Below are 22,567 nucleotides of genomic sequence, written 5' to 3'. Positions count from 1 at the left end.
AAGCCTGCTGTGAGTAAGTCGTTGTTGTACAAAAGTGAACTGCACAAGACAGTAAAATAGTGACGGACACAAACGCCGTTGTTATCCAATACTGACATTTTCTACTAAGATGCTAGATTCATTACCTGTCTCTGAGGTAAGTATCAGTTGTAACACTCTCTCTAATCGTATTACAGAATGAGATATTCACATAACTTGTTACAGTTTTAAAATAACATACATAAATATTAATGACAGAAAAATTACCGTCAACACACTACTATAAATATTGGGAAATAGTATGCTAGATAAGCAACTAGTACATACACAAAACTCCGCAGCGTCATGTTTGACACATATGCTCGTATAATGCCTCGTGTTAACAGACGACAGGAAGCAATAATTCCGTGTGACGTTCAGTACCTGGCACTTCCACTACTTGTTTGACGTACGGACGTAGACATCCTCAGTGTAACGAAGCTGAAATTACTTAAAATAGGCAAGGCCTCTGGTCCAAATTGTATGTCAGTGAGGTTCCTTTCAGACAATGCTGATAATACAATAGCTCCATTCTGCCCTTTCACTTTGAAGTAATAATTGATACTGCAGTGCTATCCACTTTGAATGTTTTGTCGACACCTGCCCCTTGTTATCAATGAAATACTTGGTGCGCCGCATGTGTTCGTCGTTTCCATTACGTGACGTCCTGGAGTTCATCAGTTTTTTATTACGTTCAGCCACAAATTATTTCATTCTCGAAAGCTATAACGTTTTTACCAGCTTTAACCCTGACTCCACTCTAGTATACGGACTGATCAAAAAGTTTCCATTCGAAGACCGTGCAGTCCAGAATCTGTATGCTAATCAGGCGAAATCACCGACAGCATTGAGGCAACATTGAGGATAGCCGTTTGGTAAAACACTACGTCCTGCTGTGTGAAGAAGTCTGTAACTGCCTGTTGCACTTCCTCGTCGGACAGAAATCGTCGACCTTAAGGACTTTTTCAAGGGATCGAAGACATGATAATCCCATAGGGAAAAATCAGTACTACAGCTCGAGTGCTCGAATGCCTCCCATTTGGGTTGGCGTAACTTCTGCAGTAAGACTTTTGGGATATGACGACGTGTGCTACGATTAAGCAGCAGATACCCCATGTCGAATCACTCCATAACGATGGTTTTCTACAGTCGGGGGCTGGTAGTTCCTGCCTCTCAAAAACTATTCATTGTCCGATGGATGTCTACCGGTGTTTGTCCTTCGACAGCCAAGAAAAGAATAACAACATGGTCCTCGTGTTTGGATGAATTTCGTGATAATGTCACCTAGGTCACGTTTCCACATTTACCGTACCCACGTGGGAAAGATACGAATAGTACACTAATACCTTGGTACTTGTCGGTGCTTTTATACGCGCATCGCTACGTTGCATATACGCTACAGCAGTACCATGAAATAGAAAACTTTTTATTGCTTCCTACAGCAGTAAATTTCATACTCATTATAAACACTGTTGTACAAAGTTCTCAATAGCTGTACCGTCTTTTCATGTCACCCTGAGTCTCGTCAACGACGAGAGGGATGTCACAGGAGAAACGATTTAGCCTCGTTGATGATGCAAAAAATTTCTTACCTCCTGTACAGCGAGGGGACCTGGACAACGTTTGTAGTAGTGTAACGTTTGATGTAAGTGAAAGGCAAATTTAAAAGGAATCCAGTTCTGCTCTGGGAGTTCACCATTCCACAATTATAATAGTGTTAGCAATCATAGATGATACTGATACGAGTCTTATGTCCAGTTACGGCTAGAAATAGTAATACTGTCGGAAAGTACACGTTCGTTTCCAAATTTATTTTATGCGGGCCTTGAAAACTGTGCACGAATGTCCCATAGAATCGGTAAGTCCTGTTTGTTTTAAAACTCACTGTAGTTATGCATACAAAGTCGATTGCTTAAAATATTAATGTGTCCTTAATGCAGCCCTGAAGGTCAAATGACAATTCGATCCCCTTTACCAACTAATTAACACAGTACCCCACACTTACCGGAAATTGAGGCTTATTAAATTCCAGCTTCCCTACATTTCAAATCCTAAAGTATATTCTTTCAACAATTTTCACGTTTATCAGAACAGTAACCTCAATTTAATTAATAATGCGGTTTACAAACCGGCTGTTCCACAACATCCACGTTTTCTTCACTTAGGAAAGTAAACATAAAGGATCTCTCGGAAACACTTGTGGGACTACGCACCCATTCCTATATGTCTATCATCAGCTGTTCACTTGTACTTCGGCAGCATGCTACTCACCTGCACTCCAGTGATAGTTCGTTGTCCTATTATCATTACCCATTCTTGCCACATGGGGATATTAGCTAGGCTGGCTGGACCATCTCTCTACTTCTACACTAATAACGATAATATCCTCTTTACATCCAACAGTTTTTGATGAGACTGGCTAGAGCTACTATCTAGCGCTCGATCAATGCCCAACAACTATGTTTCACTGCCAGAGGAAAAAATTTGAATTTTTCACGCTGATTTTTTAATTTCCTGCCAGGTTTTGAATCTTCCATCAATAGACCAGTCCAAGCTTAAGTGCATTACCAAAACATGTCACAGTCAAATGAAAATGTCCACACAGCGCATCTGCTACAGTCTCATGCGTTCTCCTTCCGGCTCGGCAGCAACTCACATTTTCAATGTTGAAATTTTTGGGTGTACATATTGATGAAAATGTGAACTGAAGTAAGCATGTTATTGAGCTTTCTCAAATAATGAAGGTCAGACACATTTTCTCTTCGTATAATTACTAATTCTGGAAACAAAAGTATCAACCTCTTGACATATTTTGCCTATTTCTACTAAGTAATGTCTTTCGGAACAATTTTCTGGAGTAGCTCATCACGCAGCAAGATAGTATTGATTGCACAAAAGCTATCAGTACGAATAATTACGAATAATAAGCGGTGTTCACCCACGGACGTCATGTAGGTACCTCTTCAAAGAGGCAGAAATTTTTACTGCATCGTGGCAATTCCTATATTCGCTAGTTAAATTCGTCGTTAGTAATCCATCAAAGTTTGAGGACAACAGTGATATACAAACCTGCGACAACAGAGCGAAAACTGACATTTATTATTCATTGTTAAGGCTGTCCGTTGTTCAGAGCAACAAAAATTTTTGATCATTTGCGAAGTAAGATAAAATGTCTAACAGGTAAAGAAGCAAGTTTTAAATCTGATTTAAAATCATGTCTCCTTCTATTCCACTGACGAATTTCTACTTCAAAACTGATAGCCAGTAAAAAAAAATAGCTTTGTATTTGTATAGTTGCATCATTTCGATGAAGAAGTCGTTCAAATAATCTGTGGAACATGTAAATAACTGAACAACAAAAGACTCCACTAGACGAAATTTTACATGGATAAAATATATGCCAACTGGGCCATCTCGTTACCTTACACACAAATAATATTTTCCATTTATATGATAACTACAACCTATACAAATTTTTTACTCAATTAAAACGAAAAATGAACAAACGACTCCACGTACACATCAACCGGCCCATGTCAATAAAAAACGGACATTGTTTCTTTCGAAAAAAAAAAATATCCGTTTCAGTGCCCTTAACGGTAGAATGTGGGAAGACATCGCACATGACATCAGGTCACTTCAGGTAGAAACTCAAATAACTCTGACAATACAGCAGTACGTCGCGGGAATCCTGCATCTTATGTTACCTCTTATGTTATGTGACCAGGTACCGTCTTGCCACAGGACATCGCTCTCTCACACTCCTGCACGCTACGCATCTGTCCTTAATACTCGTAGAACATACGTGGAGCATCGTCTCCATGCTAAGAAAATATCAGACATCAAGAGCCAGTTACAACTGTCGGTCAGTTTCCAGCTAAAGAGTGTACAACGACTGTTCGACACCCCTACCAAAATGATCTGTGCACGAATGAACACTGAATAAGATTCAATATTCCACTGACATGAGGCCAGTAATGTGTCCGAATTGCCAATTACTTAGAAATTTCACTTTATAATGTAGTAGTTGCATTAAACCACACAACTTATTAATGTATGAAGTTTCCTTTCACTCCTTCCGCTCCATCGAAGTACATAACATATTTTAACAGTGAGCGCGGTTCATCCACTTGAGTGGGGAATAAGAAGAGCGCTTTTGTGGCCGAGTCTTGGTACGTAATGTGCTACTCTCGTAGTCGTGAGTAAACGTCGTAGACGAACAATGACAGTGTTTTGTGCAACAAACAAATTCGTAGTGTGTGATGGTTTACGGCCATTGTTTCTGTTTTGGCCTCGGGCAGTTGTATTTGATCGACTCCGAAATGTACGACGGCAGCTACATTTTACTTTTTAAACAGTGACATGAACCCCGTATCTTGCCAGTAATTTAAAAACAGGCCTTTCCTGTTGCCTATAACATAATAATACTCACGGTGAAAGAAAGTGTCTGCTAAAAGGAAAAGAGATAAAAGCTTTTCCGAGCTTGAACTACATCTTAAGGTGTTTCTGTTTCCTCACTTCAGAATAGCTTCCAAACAAATATTTCAAGACTCTGTTAGTGAGGCTAGATGTATCCTGTCTATTAGATCCAGTAAGAGCACCTTGTTAGTCTGTTTTTATTGCAACAGATTATCCAAAAACGTGGTACTACCTGTCTTGCTGCTACCTTGCCGCTCAACGTTCCGAACAGGGGTTTCAATGAAGCGGTGTGTTTCTAACAGTAGTGTGGACACCAGAACATATACCGAGGCTAGTTTGTAATCTTCGAAATGGGTCACAGAATATTCACAAATGAGAAGAGGCCAGTTCCAGAACAGCTTCCGGGCAAATCCCAGATCTTTCTCTCTCGCCTCGGCTGCCAGACAAAAGATTTCTTTTCGTTTACACAGTAAATGTCGAAGAGTACTATTATATGCAGACGAATTTCATTTGTTGTAGTATGTTTCTCTGTCTCTTTTCCATTTTCAGTCTATATTAACTTAGAGTAATTAAATGATAATATTTGCCTAGATATATACGGTTAAGACATCTAGTTGCGTTTGTTATGACCTTAGAATACGGTAATAGGTCGCTCCATAATTTAAATACACTAGAGGAACATTTGCTTTTCTCCCCTCCCTCAAACACCGCCACTGAAATTTTTATGTAAGGCAATACGATTTTCAGATCGTGTAAATAAATTTCTGATAGCGCATTACGTAAATGTTGTTTCCATTAATAATGACATAATCAATTATTTCGTGTTGCTGGCGGTTTAAATTAAATGACGCGTAATTGTGTATCAATATTCAGCAACGTGTAGCAGTCAATCGTTATCATCAGCACAGGATATTACTTTGGGGAGGCTCTGATATTAAAGAGGGTAGACCGTTTGAGGATAGGCATTTGACCAAAATTATCCGCACTCCTGTTCGCAGGGGGCGATGGGAGATTTATTGCTGTTAGCGACCAGAAAGATATGTAGCTGTCGTGTTCACACAGTGTAAACTAAGAACTCGTCACGTACAGGTTAATGTGGTTCCGCCTTGCAGCTCCCATGCCTGCTCCATGTCATGGAGCAGTCATGGTATTTATGTTCTCTTAATTTTGCTTGTTAATGGAAAGTCAACGGATGGCATGGTATTAATCGAAACCATCACATCGTTAATGCTAAATTTTAGTTTGTAATGTCGTGAGAATAATCTCTTAAACGTTTTAAGATATATTTGGAAGCAATACCATTGTTTTTACGTTTTCTATATCGAATCGAAATTGGTCCATTTAGTTGGGAACTGTTTGTTGTGGCGTATTGATGTATGTCTATGGAATGAACGAAAGACGACGCTTTGTTTCACATGAAAGCTATTTTGAGACGTCCTCCAGCAAGTAAACAAATTTGCATGCCTCCCGACACCGTGCCAGCTAATAACTAACGACGTATATTTTATTACTAATGGCAGCAATCTCGTTTCGTTGTCAGCGTGGTTAAGTGATCATTACGTAGAGTCTTTGACGAGTAAACTAAACGTTCTCGGTCCCGGGTTCGAATCTGACCATTGCTTAAATTTTGAGTAAAAATCATCAGCAATGGTGGTTTAAGACCTACAGCATAAGAAATCACCCATGTTATGCTAAAGGCCTTCTGCAAGAGGATGGAGGAGAGGACAGAGATTCAGGGCGTTTTCTTGCCGTTGGGGTGGGAAATTGCCCCAAAAAGGTGGAAGAGTAAGCAATGATCAACGCCATAAGGACGCAGAAGGCGTTGGAAACCACTACATTGCAGACAGATAATTTGGTACCCACAAGAAATGTGGCCTTTAATTGAAAATGTGTCATGATGATCTCTTCGTTGGGAAAAAGATTCCGAATTAGTCGCCCATTCGGAATACCGGCCTGCCTGGGACGGAAGTAGTCGCAAGAAAAAAGATTGAATAACCAGCGAAGGAGTGACATTTTACGAGTCGGTGCTTGGAAAGTCTGAAGTTTGAACGCAGCAAGATAGAAAACCTGAGAAGGAAATGCTAATTCTTAATCTACATATAGTTGGGGTTAGTTAAGTGAAATGGAAAGAAGACAAGGATTTCTGGTCAGATGAGTATAGGATGATATCGATAGCAACAGGGAATGGAACAACAGGAGTATCTTTAGACTTTTACTTGGCACAAATTTCACTGGGTAAAGTGTACAGAAACCCATACGTTCGAGCAAAAAATGATATATTGGAGTTTAATGTTTCTGTGTTCAATATTTGATGCGTGGAGTGTGCATAATGGTAGTGTAACAGTTTGCATATGAACAACTGTATTGAGAGTAAAATCAACGAAAGTCTCTAACGATCGCTGTGCAGTTGTAAAGTGTAACGTGATACCAGGAAGAGCCTTTACACACGTGCATCGAAATTATGTAGAGCTCGGGATGTTCAAAGAACGATCGCTGACGCACCGTGAACGCGATTCCCTAACGGTGTCATCACAGTCGCGCAGAAAGCAACTGATGGTCTCCGACGGTCGTGTGACAAACTCGCCGACGACACGTGAGGGTTCGCACCTCATCAGCAGAACCGCACGTGCATTCATGTCATGCTTACGAGTTGCCACGCGGATTCCCAGTTCCGAGTAACTGGCGGCCCTCTGAAAGACGAACCGAATGTGTGTGTGTGTGTGTGTGTGTGTGTGTGTGTGTGTGTGTGCGTGTGTGTGTGTGTGTGTGTGTGTGTGTGTGCCGCGGCGAGGAAAGACTCAGCTTTGCGGTAACGAACGGCGCCATTCACGCCGTCGCTTGTTTCCAGCGCGGCTAGCAAAGCTCTGCTTCATGGAGGACGCAGGCGCCGGAGAGCGAGTAGCGAGCGGCTGGTAGCAGGTATCTGCTGCGGATTGTTAACAACGCCGCCACTCCACAAAGACGCGGTGCCTCGCGACGTCAGCGTGAATCACGCGCTGGATACGTCGGCGCGAACCAAGAAAAGATAGCGGGAGTGGCACTGTTGCCAGAAAGTAGCTCGAGTATAAACAATAAGGGGGGATGACACTTTGTTGAAAGACCTTGTGGAGAGGCATAGCATAGAAAATTGCGCTAAACACCGCCATTTAGGGGATGTCGCATTCAAAGAGTTTTCATCTCGCTCATGTTCCTTGTTTTAACGTGGAGAGCGCTGTTGCTGCTCGTCTCTCTTGAAAATTTTCACCTTAGCTTGAAAAAGAAAGCATGACGATAGCGCGGTATTTATAAAATAATTTTGTAAATGCGTCGGTAGCCGGCAGAGAGCTTAGCTCGTATTTCTACACTCGCAACTGCACAAAAATAATAGCTTATACTTCTCGTGACGTTCGTCCCAGTGTTTCAGTTCTTTATGGTTCTCGTATTTTTCTTGCTGTTAATTTTGTACTGCGCACGTTTACTGGTCCTTACCATCCAGTGCTTCACATTTCCGTGTTTCTCCTCCTGGTCTCTTCCATATTATTAATTTAGAATTACATGACCTATGCGCAGACGCCCAATGCTACATACCTCCACAAACCTACGAATAAACTGTGGGATCCCTCACACGGGAAATCAGTGATGTACTTCGCTCTAAAGACTGACAAACAAGATTTTAAGCAGGGGATCATAATGTTTCGAATTATCAGTGCATCTACAGCATTGGACACACACCTAGAAATAAAAACAAAGTAAATGTTAGATTTTTTTGTAGAAGTGCTTTATACCACTATGTTTAAACTAGAGCTTTAAGACATGTTGCCGTCATAAATTATGGTCCAAAAATTTCAGTAATTAACTCAGTTTTTCCTTAAATATGTCTTCAATTTTCGAATTTAAGGAATAAGGTAGTCCACTTTTCAGTTGAGTATATTTGAAGACTGTATACAAAATTTCGGCCCTCTCTCTTTAATAGTTTCTAACCAGTGTATACCAAATCATCAAAAAAGTGCAATTTCGGGTGATTCAAGTTAAAGCTTGTTTTTCTACCTACTTTGCATAACACTAATGCATCCTAGGTCCATATTCATCTCGTTTCTGGTATTGTTCTCCCTCCTTTTTCCTCTTCTATTTCTTGCTTCTTTAATGAACTCCAACATTGATTTTCAAAATGGTTCAAATGGCTCTGAGCACTATGGGACTCAACTGCTGTGGTCATCAGTCCCCTAGAATTTAGAACTACTTAAACCTAACTAACCTAAGGACATCACACACAGCCATGCCCGAGGCAGGATTCGAACCTACGACCGGAGCAGCAGCGCGGCTCCGGACTGGAGCGCCTAGAACCGCACGGCCAACATTGATTTCTCTGCTTCGAAGGGTCTCCTGCTTTCGATGACAATTAAATTTCTTTGCATATTTAGTCCACCAGGCTCTCCCATCAGTTCCATATCCCTAAACATTGTCACTGCACCATCACTGGATCACAGCAGAGCATCCAGCACACATGTGTTTAACCCTATTAGCAGAATTTCTGGTAACCGTTCCAATATACAGTCGTTAAAACCTTCATTTGTGTCTTGTGAGTCCTACTATAAAGTTAATTCTCTAATAATCTTGTGTCACTAAGACATTAGAGACTAAAAAGGCATAAAAACAGAAAAGTGAGTACAGCTCGAATGTTTGGCATTCGTACAATTTCGGATTAAGGAAAGACATAGAAGCAATTCAGAGGCAGGCTGCTAGATTTGCTATTGGTAGGTTGGGACAACAGGCAAATGTTACGCAGATGTTTCGGGAACTCACATGGGAATCCCTGAAGGAAAGGCGATATTGTTTTCGAGGAAGACTATTGAGTAAATTTAGAGATCGTGCATTTGAATCTAACTGCAGAATTATTATGTAGCCTCCGACATACATTGCGCCTAAGGAGCACGAATATAAGATACGAGAAATTAGGGCTCATACGGAGGCATACAGACAGTCGCTTTAACTCTGTTCTGTTTGCTAGTGAAACAGCAAAGGAAATGTCTAGTAGTGGTACGGGGTACCCTCCACCACGTGCCACCAGGCGGCCTGAGGAGATCAGATGTAGATGCATAAGTACATTCTGTTTTTAACAGTGCTGTCTGTGTGACATGAGGGCATCATCATGTGTGCAAAAACTTGTAAATTCCCCTGATTTCTTCGGTGCAATTTCTTCGAAGTAAACTCTTTTTTGTGCCGAAAACTACAAAGAATTTCTTAAGACAAAAATTAAAAAACCAATTTTGGATACGTTTTCACTGCTGTTCCCCTTAAATGATACCGAACTTTGAAGAAGAAAAAGAAAGACAGGGTCGAATAATTACTCCTGCGTTCAGCCTCTTCTATCGGCTTTAGAAACTGCCTTACGGACTTTGCTGCCGTGGTTCTCTTTGTTGCAAACTTGGATAGTTTACGTCAAAAAGTTTCTAATCAAAAATGTCGTTTTCATCTTACCATGTATACCAATGATCAGTATCTTGTTTTCAGCATCACAAGATAATAACAAGAACTACTTCGTGGTCGAAAGCAAGCAGTTGTACCTCCATCTAAACAATGTCTTCTGCAGATATACAGAGGGACATCCGGAGCAGGCAGAATGAGGTATAGAGGAGAGATCGCAGACAGAGCAAGCACGTTTTCCCCGTTCTCATGGCATCCTGTTTTGTCGGCAGGGAGGCGGCGGCGGCGGCCGTGCCGGCTGGACGCAGCCGGGCTCTGAGGGTTTCTACGGACCCGCTACCAGTTGCTGCTCCACGAGGACCACACGGGGCAGGTGACGATGAAGCCTGCTCTGCTGACAAGTGAGTACTCTGGTGTCCGGGAACTCTCTCTCCTCTCTGTCAAAAATTTGTTTAGCAACTGTGAGCCCTTTCGATTCTTTCACGTAACGTTATTAAAAAATGGTAATTTCACACCCAGTAATGTAACAGACGTGTTCAGCCCCTCACACCTCGTTTAACTTGGCTTGCTACGCTGAGCCCAGCACAGTCATTCCCTTAACTTTTGCATCGCTTAAATATAACAAATTCGGACGCTGGAGGTATTAATCACTTAACTCTCTCTTGTTCCACGTTATGACAATACAGAGAACAACTCCTCTCCTAGCGGAGAAAGCTTGGGTTACAAGTATTACTCGGCTTAAAATTAAAAATGGTAACGAAGTTCTTAGATGTGTGATAAGATTTATTTTAGTCTGTAATTTTAAACTTTGACCTCATATCTGTAGAGAAGATGAAATCACCGATTTAGTAGTTGAAAAAATTAAATGATCGTGTGGCATTGTTGGCCGGGAGGCCCCATGCGAGGAAGTTCGGCTGCCGTATTGCAAGTTCTTTCTAGTTGACGCCACTTCGGCGACTTGCGTGCGTCAGTGATGATGAAATGATGATGAGGAACACACAACACCCAGTCATCACGAGGCAGAGAAAATCCCTGACCCCGCCGGGAATCCAACCCGGGACCCCGTACGCGGGATGCTAGAACGCTACCGCAAAGTAGTGACCTTACCAACCTATTTACAAACGGTTTTGTAGAGAAAAACTGGATTACTACTTTTGTGAGCAGAAACTAAGATGGTTTCGATTGTTTGATAATAGTGAAGAAATTTTGTTCAGTTACTTTGGAGCAATGTCTTCACTGCTACGCCGAGAAAAATTGTTCTTTTTGTGACTGTTGATAGCTAAGCAAAATAATTATTGATGGCTAAACAGTGTCTTCAAGCAGAAGACAAAAGAAATAAAGGTAGCAGTAACATCTCAAACTAACAAATGACGTATTTATCTGCCACTGGTTTCTTCCCTGATCGCATCATCAACTTACTTCATACTTGTCTTCTGATGTCTTACGTGTTCTTCATTCAGAGAATAGTTCTCTATCCAGAATAATACAGAGGAATTATTTTTTCATGAGTACCATTTTGATTCCAAAACATGTTTTCCCATCGTAATTAAAAATATAACATACAAAAGAACCCAGGAAAAATGACCGATGATGACCTTAACGCCGCAATTACTCACCTTAAAGTAAGTCGTTCATTCTTGGAAATTGTGACTGATCTTTGTTTTACTCATTGTTTGTTTCAATATAATTTACTAAGTTTTCAGTCTATGATCTACGATTAATGAAAATTGGGGGTTTCAACTGCAGAAGAAAATTGTCGATAATAAGGAACCGTTTACCGCAACGGCAAAATATTTTTCCTCGTTCAATCTACCTTTGTCGTCACTGTATCCTTTCAGTTTAATTTTCTTTTGTAAGACGTGGGTGTATGAAAATCTGTTTAAAATCCAATACTGTGATATTTAGATACAAAAGTCCATTCCGAACAAAAGCAGAGCTTTTGCAGAACATTATCTTGTTGAAGGTAAGTATCGATCATTTATTTGAAGAGGATTAGGTGGAAGTACTTTTCTCAGTGATTCTGCATGCTGTGTGACGTGTGGCACCTGAAGTGAAGTGCGTGCACGGGAAAGTGGGTTATGGATCACAAAGCGCGAAGGTGATGTGGTTGTTCACTAGTTGATGTGGCCCAGTATGGGAGAGTGTTGTACGTAGAGGATAGTGTAAGTGGGAACACATGACGTTTTTTGCGATGTTGCCGTGCCTGCGCTTTTCCGAATTACTATGCGAAGTTCCGTTGGACGTGAATGTATGTCCAAAGAAAGAGGCACTGCGACGATTACAGCCGTTTATGAAATATGTTATTTGTGATAATGGACAACCATAAGCTGTAGAAAGCAATGACGACAGTGAAAATTTGCACCGGCCCGGGACTCGAACCCGGATGCATGCTTGGCCAAAGGAACTTTGGAACGTATTTCGTACAGGCACTGCAATATTGTGCTTGTCTGCCGACACGGGCAAGCGACTTTCAACTAAAATGTCTACCCCGTACAGGAATATCCGTAATTTATGTATGCGTGCAGGCGACATGGTTGGCGACATATGGAAGTTTGGGTTTTGCACCATGAGTCATGCACTTATAGCCAAATGGTAAGGCGGCTGCTCGCTCGCGAAATCTTGGTTCGAGTCCCGGTTAGGCACAAACGTTTATTGTCGTCATTCCATTCTTATGGTTGTCCATATTCGCAATTGCGAATACATTTATTGATGCTTTTTGGTCGGTACTCAGTTTAGTGACTAATTTCAGAATGACATGGAGGAATGCGCACCAGAGACCGCCATGAGCAGTTTGCTCCCTTTTCTACAGTATTTGTTGTTGTTAGACACGCGTTGCATTTTGAGCAGCATTTGCAAATACATGCCGTTCTACCCATTTAAGTGCTGTATAATATTTTAAAGCTGTTTGGAATATATAGTTCTCTTCGGGTACAATTTTTATGACGAGTAAAACGTTGTACACTTACAGATTTATACATGGAATATGTGGCAAGGTAAGCTATTCGTTATCGGCCATGCACTATCCTGTACCCTGAAACAGAAAGAGGTCTTTTACTTAGTAACATGTGACACTTCCGTATGAACTGAGCTACTTTAATGTCTCAGCAGTTTTATCTCTCGAAAATGGAGATTTGTTTTAATTTCCAATAGCTTCTATTTCAAAATGTATTTATCTTGTATCTGGTCTTCGATAAGCTGCTTGACTTTGTTTCGCTGATTATTATTGTTGTATTCTAAAGTAATAACGTAACTGATTGACTATTAAATACGGAACTCACAACTTTTTCTCGATTTCAGTTGGTTCCTCGGTGCATGACACGTCGGAACATGTTTTCATGTTTGGTAAACCTCAATTTCCCGGAGTAATTTTTGTAATTACATAAAACGACTGGAACACACAAAAACTGAACGCCATCACTTAAAATATCGGACAAGCGCGATTGGTACCTGCTCTAGAAGTGTTCAGTACTTACTTAATAATGTAAAGAAATGGTTCATATATAAATTTTGATGAGTGAGTTTGGAATTATCAAAATATGTCACAGAAAGGACGGTATATTTTGATTGCATTTACTTAGAAGCTTAAACTTTCCACTGCCAATGGACTGTAGGCTCCAGAATCTCACATTAATTTCAACGAAATACCTCTTCCTGTTACTGGAAAAAGGGGGTCGAAACAGACGTACAGACAGACATACAGATAAACAACAAAGAACATAAAGATATTTTCAAGTGATATAATTAGAAATTAACAATTTTCAGATTTTTTCCTTCATTTTTTGTGTGAAACTATTTGCTTCTTGCCATAAAAAAATGTAAATGTCGTGTGACTAGGGCCTCCCGTTGGGTAGACCATTCGACAGGTGCAAGTCTTTCGATTTGACGCCACTTCGGCGACTTGCTCGTCGATGGGGATGAAATGATGATGATGATTGGGACAACATAACATCCAGTCCCTGAGGGGAGAAAAATCTCTGACCCAGCCGGGAATCGAACCCTGTCACTTACGATGGACATTCCTTCGCGCTTACCACTCAGCTACCGTGGGCAGATACTTCTTGCCATATTTCATGAGTACACGGGAAATCACCCACAACGGGAAATCACCCACACATTTCTGGCGTCAACGCTAAGCGACTCTTGAGCCTATGTAAAGAGCGATGCCACTGAACAACCAAGGTTGGAAACGAGTGATTTTTCATGCAATCCGATAGAAAAGTTTGTGTTCGGTGATTCCTTGAGAGCTTTGCCTGCCATCATGTTTAGCACCAGCAGTGAAGTACGTAGAAGGGACATATTTCGTGGTTTTGTTTAATCTCTTTATCGCGCTTATGAAAACGGTAAATACAGGAAGAAATGGAGACATTTTATAACATTTCCTGCTGTGTACAGTAGAGGAACAAATCGGAGGCTGTGGCTGTTTGTGTCAGCATCTCATAAAGCGGCGTCTGTGAGGCAAAGGTTTGTGGACGATGACATTCATGAGGTGGACTGACCTACTGTCCTGCCCAGTGTCCCGTCCTCAATCCAACACCTTTGTGATGAGTTAGATCGTCGACTTCGCTTTTGACTCTAGTGTCCATCGTCACTCATTTGTGTGGTGTCGGTTCTTGAGAAAGAATGGCCTGTCATTCCTCCAGAAACATTCATACACCTCTCTGAAAGTGACCCAAGAATGTATTCCCTCATGCAGGCGAAAGGTGGACACACCTCTTATGAGTGTCCAGTAATAAGTGGCCAGAAACTTTTGATTAGTTTATACTGCTGATCACTAAAATATCCATATAAGTCACTGCATGTAGCTTTGACTCTGTGCTTTAGTCCGTCTATTGTAGTAGCTGGCAAATGGTGGCCGGTCATTCCCTCGGCAACCCATGACCAGATATTTTCGGGTAAGAGTTATGGAGAAATGGCTGGCCAGAGTAATAGTCGAACACGCTCCGTGTCAAGGTAGGTTGGGAGAGCACAAGCAATTTGTGGTCTTGCGTTATCTTGTTGAAAGATGTTATTGCTGGGTGAGAGATATGGAGAGGTTGCTGGCAAGGGCAGTGGTCGGACACACTCTGCATCGAGATAGGTTAGGAGAGCACTGGTAAGAGGTAGTCTTGCGTTATCTTGTTGAAAGTTTATATCACGGAAATCTCGAATACAGGGCACAGCCACAGCCAAGTGTTACACACCCGATAGCACCACAAGCCATCATGCCTGGTGCTGCACATGTACGATGTCACCGAATACTATCTGGCATCTTTTGTTCTCCTCAGAGGCTCCACACAAGGGCGCATGACTGTGGCGATGCTATACGCATATCCGGGATTCGTCTGACAACACGACGCGGTAAAATACTTGTCTCGAGTGCCGATGTTCGGCAAATCATTGTCAGTGAGCCTTTCTGATGCCGCATCGAGGGAAACCACAGCAATGATCACCGAGCTGACAATCCATGGTAGGTCACACGTTGACGCTCTGTCCATGTGTAAACTTATCTTATTGGAAAGAAGCCCAATGTCTAACCGAAGGACCGTAATGTGGCTGTATATGTTGCAGGGCCGAGCGAGTAACAAGTTACTCCCCTCGGGCGCTAATCGCACTGGGCCGAGGAGATTCTGCGTGGCGTTGAACTGGCCTTCCTGAACCCATCAATGCAATTTTCGTAAGCAACAAACGTCGAACTGCTGTGCTGCAGCCTTGTCGCTGAACAATACTGCATTTTCCATCGCCAAAAATCATGCTGCTGTCGAATTCCAGTATGCTCTTATAGTCTTTTCTCTTTCTTATACGAATCATAACGCGATCTTCTCGCTGACGATGTATATCAAAATATGATTTCTGAACTGAAACCCCGCTGCATAACCTTTACACATTTAAAAAATATATTTCATGTAACCGCTTACTGTTTTGTGCAGTTGCATTGAAACGCATCATTTGCATAAACAACTTATTTTACAATTGACACCAATTTGCAGTTTTTATGGTCAGCAACTTGTTTTATTAAAAGTGATACGGAAACGAAGTTTCCAAAATCTGGTAGCAAGCGGAGAGTCGAGAAAGTGGCTCTACGGTTAACTTTCACAAAGTTTCTACGTATGCGGCATATTTGTCTGAAATAGGCTGAAAATGGCAGTAACGATAATGGCCTCTCTCTTATTGAGACTGTATTCAAACCAGTAGCAAAAAGTGTTTTGAAAATCTGTGTTTACGGAAGCTACTGCAATTAGCTTTTAATCATATGTATTTATTTTACATTCCGTCTAACCTCGTGCATATTTACAACGTTGACCTCGTGTCTAATATTTAAGTGGGAGATTTGTCGTCCTGTTTCCGATGCACTTTCCTAAAAGTTCACCGAGCGAGGTGGCGCAGTGGTTAGCACACTGGACTCGCATTCGGGAGGACGACGGTTCAATCCCACGTCCGGCCATCCTGATTTAGGTTTTCCGTGATTTCCCTAAATCGCTCTAGGCAAATGCCGGGATGGTTCCTCTGAAAGGGCACGGCCGACTTCCTTCCCCGTCCTTCCCTAATCCGATGAGACCGATGACCTCGCTGTTTGGTCTCTTCCCCCAACCAACCGACCAACCAACCTAAAAGTTCAGTGTTCTTTCCGTATGGGAGTACTCACATCTAAAACAAATCAGTATGTGTCGGAGTGTATGCTGTGAACATATGCAGACTGTTGTAGAATACAGTGCACTAGCTTCTGCGTTCCTTTCAATAGAGAGAAGAACGATTCGATCTCCCTGTGTCTCTCAAAAATTTCTAATTTCTCTTTCTGTATCTTGATAAGCGTGGGAAAGAACTGCGAACAACAGAAAATGAAAGCGCTCTCTCACGGACGTTATTAGAGAGCTCTCAGTACTCAACTATTTTTTGTGAAACTAACGGACTGCCACTTCTTACTTTGTCAGCTGTTAAGGTTGTGATGTCTGCATGATTTTCTTCATAATTTTGAAACATTTATCTTGTTATCCTCTCGGTATCACCTGTTACGTTAATGAAAATAATGCAGTAGTCTGCATAACAGAAGATTTATAATTGTACCACAATATATTCTATTAGTCGTACGAGAAAAACCGTCTATTCACTTCTGAATCTTATTGTTACAATCACGTAATAGATGTGAGGTCAACAGTATCTAAATACGTAATTCCCGTGATGTGCTGCCATATAGATGTGTGATATGTACTCCATTATTTTATAGAAAATCGACAGTATCCATGAAGGAAGGTGATCGACATATACTATACACCTCTTAAGAAACCATAAATCTTAGGCAATATTGACTAATCAGTGTACATTGAAGAGAGTGTGCACAAAATCCTTCGTAATATTAACCATGACGCTTAAGCATCATGGCTTATGAAGACGACCAAATTTATAGCCTAAACCGGCCCAATGAATAGTGTGTTTCTGTCTCAAAAAATAGAAATGAAAGGGAATTTAGCTCTCCGTAGTCACGGTAAGCTTGCATACACCAGTTACTACCAAGCCTTACTCTATGCTGGACGCACACATCGTTCATAATCGTATCCAGTTTATGGTAACTATTAATTTTCTTTCATCGAAAGTTTACAAATGGATCATTTCTTTCAGAATAGATGGCTCAAATGTTTCTATAATCAGCCCCACGTAACAAAATGTTTACGTTAGCGAGCCAGCAACACGCCATGCGTAATTAAGTTGTTTAAAATGTCACCAGAATTTCTGAATGTCACGCCTTGTCTCAAATCGAACTCTCTTCCACACTTTAAGGCAATTCTCAGACTTTCAGTACCGAAATATCACAATGTTAATCATTTTCACAGGAGGACATACCAATAGGTCTGATCGCTAAGAGGTCTAAGCGCCGACTCCACTAGTCGTTCTACACACAAGAAATTTCTGCTTTTCCAAAATACGCGCGAATGTGCTAATTTCTGACTCGCAGGGAAACATCACAGCCTGTCGGAAAGCAGCATCAAGCCCGCTAAATCCCGCGCATGTACATAGAACCAATCAAAATTTCTCACTGTATTTGAACAATAAATTAACTAAAATACATTTTTATAACTCACAACTATAGATTGAACTCCTCCTTAACAAAACTACTTTACCGAAATTATAATCCCATTTCCACAGTACCATAAACTGACGAAATAGATTATAACAAATTTTCCGCCATGAACGACTTAACGCACACACGTCACTCTCGAACATTCCTCACGAGACCAATTAATTCAAGGTACAGAGTACAAAACTGTACACAGACCATTATTTCACCTTCACACCTTCCTTCACTCAAATAACTAAGAACAATTATAATAGTACTCAATAAATAATTAGAATATTAAACAAACAGAACTGCAAATAAAAATGACAGTACTTTTACTGCAGTTCAAACAGTGTACGTCAGATAGTGACCTCTAGCAGATCACATAGAATCTAAATACGTGTACACTCGGGCATCTGATGCCAACTATCCTGCGCATAACTCATCTGCACGTCTCTTTACTGCTGTCACGATCTCAAAAGGCGTGATGTGAGGCGGTACGCCTCACGTGGTCCTTGGCCTTACGCCACCCGTGAGGAAGAGCATAATTATATTCCCTGTGGGTAACAGTACTTCTTCCGTGATTGTTGTCATGTTTTGACTTCATAGAATACGGTCACGTCATTTTCAAACCATTATATGCTTCCAATAGATGGAAGTGCCAGCGGCCTTGACGCAGTGGTAATACCGGTTCCCGTCAGATCACCGAAATTATGTGCTGTCGGACTGAGCTAGCACTTGGGTTGGTGATCATCCGATCTGACGAGCGCTGAAGTCAAGGGGGGTGCACTCAGCCCTTGTGAGGTATCTGCCGGAATTGTTCGAAGCTGTGCACATGAACAAAAGAAACATCAAATTTGGCGGACATTAAATGGAATGATTGGTCGCGAAATGGAAACCATAGTGTCAATCAAAACCTTTGTATTTGCAACAGTTAGCTACACCTTCCAGCAATTTTTCTACATAGTCACTGTTCCGACTTAGATATTTGTCGTAGCGTTGTGCCATCTTTCCAACACTCTTGTCTTAGAAGACAGCCTCCTGCGCTTACCGACAATTTCTACGCTGGACTGATGCTTGTTTTCTGTGCCAAAACATTGTCTTCATAGACAGCTGGTAAATAAGCAGAGAAGAAAGTTAGAGGGAGCCAAGTCCGTTTTGTATGGTGGTTGAGCAAGCACTTCCCATCGGAAACGCCGCAGGAGCGTCCTCATTGCCTCTTCAGCGTGCGGCTGAGAACAGTCATGAAGAAGGAAATGCATAACAGTTACATTATGTGGGGTTGCATGAAATCAGGCGTAATCGCTGGGCAGGCACCCATACTTGGCGGAAGATACTATTTTCAAGCATCTTTATGCTCTCGTAACTGAGAAGAATGACGTGACGCTGTCTAGGGGCATACTAGAAACACTTCCCAACACATTTGTGCAAAGCTTCGCCGGATTTTCACTGGGGCCTCCATTTGGCTACCGATAGCTTCTTACTTTCCGAAAAGCTCTCGTATATTAACACACGGGCTTCCTTTTACTGAAAGATGTTTGTATATTAAATATGATGGTTTTCTGCAACTTAGATGCTACTATTTGCTACTTTTAAGCTATCTAAACAGTTACATTTTTGCTTCTGAAGAGCAGTGTTCAGATCCTTATGCTGTCACCTGAACTTACGAATAGGTTACTTGAGTTTCTCTTGAAATTTCGGAATGATTACTTTTAAGAGGGATTTTTAACTCCTATCCTTGTTTCCAAACTTCATAGGAATCAAAATATCGTTTTCCCTCTTTATTTTATAGTACCGGTTATGACTTGCGGTTCTCGCGAACTCTGTGGAAGGATTTATTCTACATACAAATTAAAACTTTAATATTTTTTGTTCACTAGATATGCTTTTCACAACTTTATTTACCGTGTCGTAAATAGCATTAGGAAATAAAGAGTGAATGCTTACAGATTTATTCTTTTGTCCACTAAGAATTAACGATGTCGTAGAGAGCCGATGTCAACTCTGTCAGATGTTGATGACACCCAAAATTTTGCTGGTGTCACTGCTCTTTGATGCCGTATCTTCGGCTAACAACTATTTTAATTAATCATCACCAACATGTATTCTATCAAATATGATGGGGTTGGCCAATACGCTTTACAATCCAGTTCGAAAATACGCTCTCATTTCTGGACTGTGCATGACTGATGAATGTACTTCATGAAGCCCATACACCAGTTACGAATACGGCATGCGTAATCTTTTTAATAATATTACAACCATATGCTCAACGCTCTTTTAATGTGTTATTACAAATATGAACACTTTGCCACCGTAATCCACACACAGCTTACACTACTTGTAGAGGAAATACCGGGAAGTACCAGTTAGGTGAAAGAGAAACTAGCTGACCCGTTATGGATAATTCACTACGGTTGCGTGTCCTTGCTCCTGTAATAGCTGGGTGGGAAGCGCTACTAATGACAATTCCGATTGAGGCCGCAACTTTTGGGATTACACATTCTATTTCGTGCCCGACGCCTCCTAACTGATTCGGTTTCACATATTAGAGCAGTATTCTTTCATAAAAGGCAATCACTTCCTCCTCAGCTGTATCTGTTACAAAAGTGCGAAGCTGCGAGTTATAATTACTTGTACGACATTACCTGTCGTCACCCACAGAGCTGTGTAAAGGGTCTTTACTTTTTGAGATCTGCTCGCTGGCGACAGAGACTAGTGCACAACTCTACAGTGCTGCGAAATAATTAACAAAGATTAAAAGCGTACTTCACCTGGATTAATCTGTAATGAAATATCAAACAGAAAAGGAAAAGCTAATGGCTTTGTGTAACAGGGAACGTTGATGGCTCATGTTGCTCTAGCTCAGCTTTTCGCCCTAAACTAGGCTATGTGCTTCCTTCAATCTCTTTTCTTTCTTTTTCGTGGAAAAATTGATGCTGTCGTAGCGACAGTATCTCTGTCAATATAAAACTCAGCACTGGGATCGATTTTATCTGCTTCTTATTAACAGTCAGCTCTTGCACTGACAACTTCTGAACTCAGAGCAACCTAGCAGCCATATGACAGCTGTTCTACAGAATCGGGTGCATGACGTACTCCTGGCAACATATTTAGAAGTATCCCACAACTTCAGAGTAAAATTTATGCTCAGAGTGGAGGATTTCAAACTGAGTACCTTCTGATAAAGAAAAAATTGTCGCTGAAGCTTATCCCATCAACTTCAGCTCACAGCAGCTACACAAAATGATGTCCGACAGCCTCAAAGGCAGGCGTGACACGGTCGTGCTATGGAATAGAGACAAATATGCCGTCTACACTATATCCACACAGTGATGCACTCCATATTTTGCAACTTGTAGATGTTCAACGGCGAAGAAGATATTGGATGCTTCCATTACAATTGAAACAGTACTATAGCATATTATGTATATAATCCGACGATTTCCAGAATAGTTAAATGGTGCCTGAAAAATGTTTCTATATTTTGTCACACAAAGTGAAGGACATCATTCAGTGAGAAGCAATAAACTGCGGCCCCGTGAGATACAGTATTTAGCAGTTTCTGCGCACTGAGGGACCTGCCCAAGTGTGTCGGTGTCCTGTACGATAAACATATAAAAATAATGGCACCTGTATGCTCGAGATGTCAGATTTTTTTGGATGTGTTGTTAGCATTCGCAGATTAAAACAGTTTATTGGTAACAGTGACGACAGGTGAATGTGCACTCATCGACAAACGAGCACTTCGAGGCAGTATATCTGGACGAGCTTTTCAACAAGGGCACCCTAATTTACCATAATAAATTCTATCGCTGGGTGTAAAATGTAAGTATTTTTTTTTCTGTTCCATGACAGATTAGGCGTTCCACCTTGACACAAATGTAGTGGAAACAGTGTTATGGGATCAATTCCAAAAAAAGGGAAGACTGCTCAAATGACAGACTTTCAAGAAGAAGAAAAGCAGCACAAAGCGCATTTGGTGGGTTGATACGAATAGTTATGAATTTTTAAACACAACTGGGTTGCAACTCTTCCGAGGTGGGCGTTATTATACAAGGTATTCACGTGTTACACAGCATGACTCCATCTTGTGACGGAACATTCTCAAGATCCCAATGTCGCACGTGCAGACAGCTGCAAATGTTAGTTAAACGCTTCCGGAATGCGGATGAGCACGCTGGACCCCGATAGAACCCACTCGGTGGATTGACGACGTGGCCCGATCTAATGCCCAGTCTGGATGTGTTTTTACTCGTAAGACGACTAGGTGAAAACTGGGCTAGTACCCACATCTTGCCTCATTCACATAATTCGAAAACATTTCCTAAGTGCTGTCATACTCTCTCATGAACAACAATAGACACAAAGAGATGGGATAGTGACTGGAGAGGAATTGACTAGCCTGTATCACTACCGTTGCCTAAGCAGACTAACGTGCTGATTCGGTGAAGAAACGGAATAATTCCAGGAAAAGGAAGAAAGATTCTCAAAATCTCAATGTGGTAATATCATAATAGGAAATCAAGTATGGTAAACAATTAATTACAAACAGAGTAGCCGTCTCCAAGATCTGTCAAGGGGCGACTACCCGTATACTTCCAAAATGTTCTTCCATTTCGTTTCGGAATTGCTGCTGTAGTCACGAAACACTCATACACACATCAAATTTTATCTGTAACAGGGGTATAGACGATG

General features: G+C 41.3%; 1 protein-coding gene across 2 annotated transcripts in view; it reads left to right on the top strand.

The window, feature by feature from the left end:
* The window catches only part of LOC124612570 (uncharacterized protein C6orf132 homolog), a 284,388-nt gene that overhangs the window by 186,183 nt on the left and 75,638 nt on the right, over positions 1–22,567 (top strand). For both annotated transcript variants that reach the window (XM_047140854.1, XM_047140855.1), the window contains one exon: positions 10,113–10,241. The gene's annotated coding sequence lies outside the window, so the exon portion shown is untranslated. The remainder of the gene's footprint in view (positions 1–10,112; positions 10,242–22,567) is intronic.

The sequence above is a fragment of the Schistocerca americana genome, chromosome 4 (assembly GCF_021461395.2).
Source record: "Schistocerca americana isolate TAMUIC-IGC-003095 chromosome 4, iqSchAmer2.1, whole genome shotgun sequence".
In the NCBI taxonomy this organism is placed as follows: Eukaryota; Metazoa; Arthropoda; class Insecta; order Orthoptera; family Acrididae; genus Schistocerca; species Schistocerca americana.
Note: the sequence above shows the minus strand (reverse complement) of the source record. Positions and strands in the feature narration are given on the sequence as shown.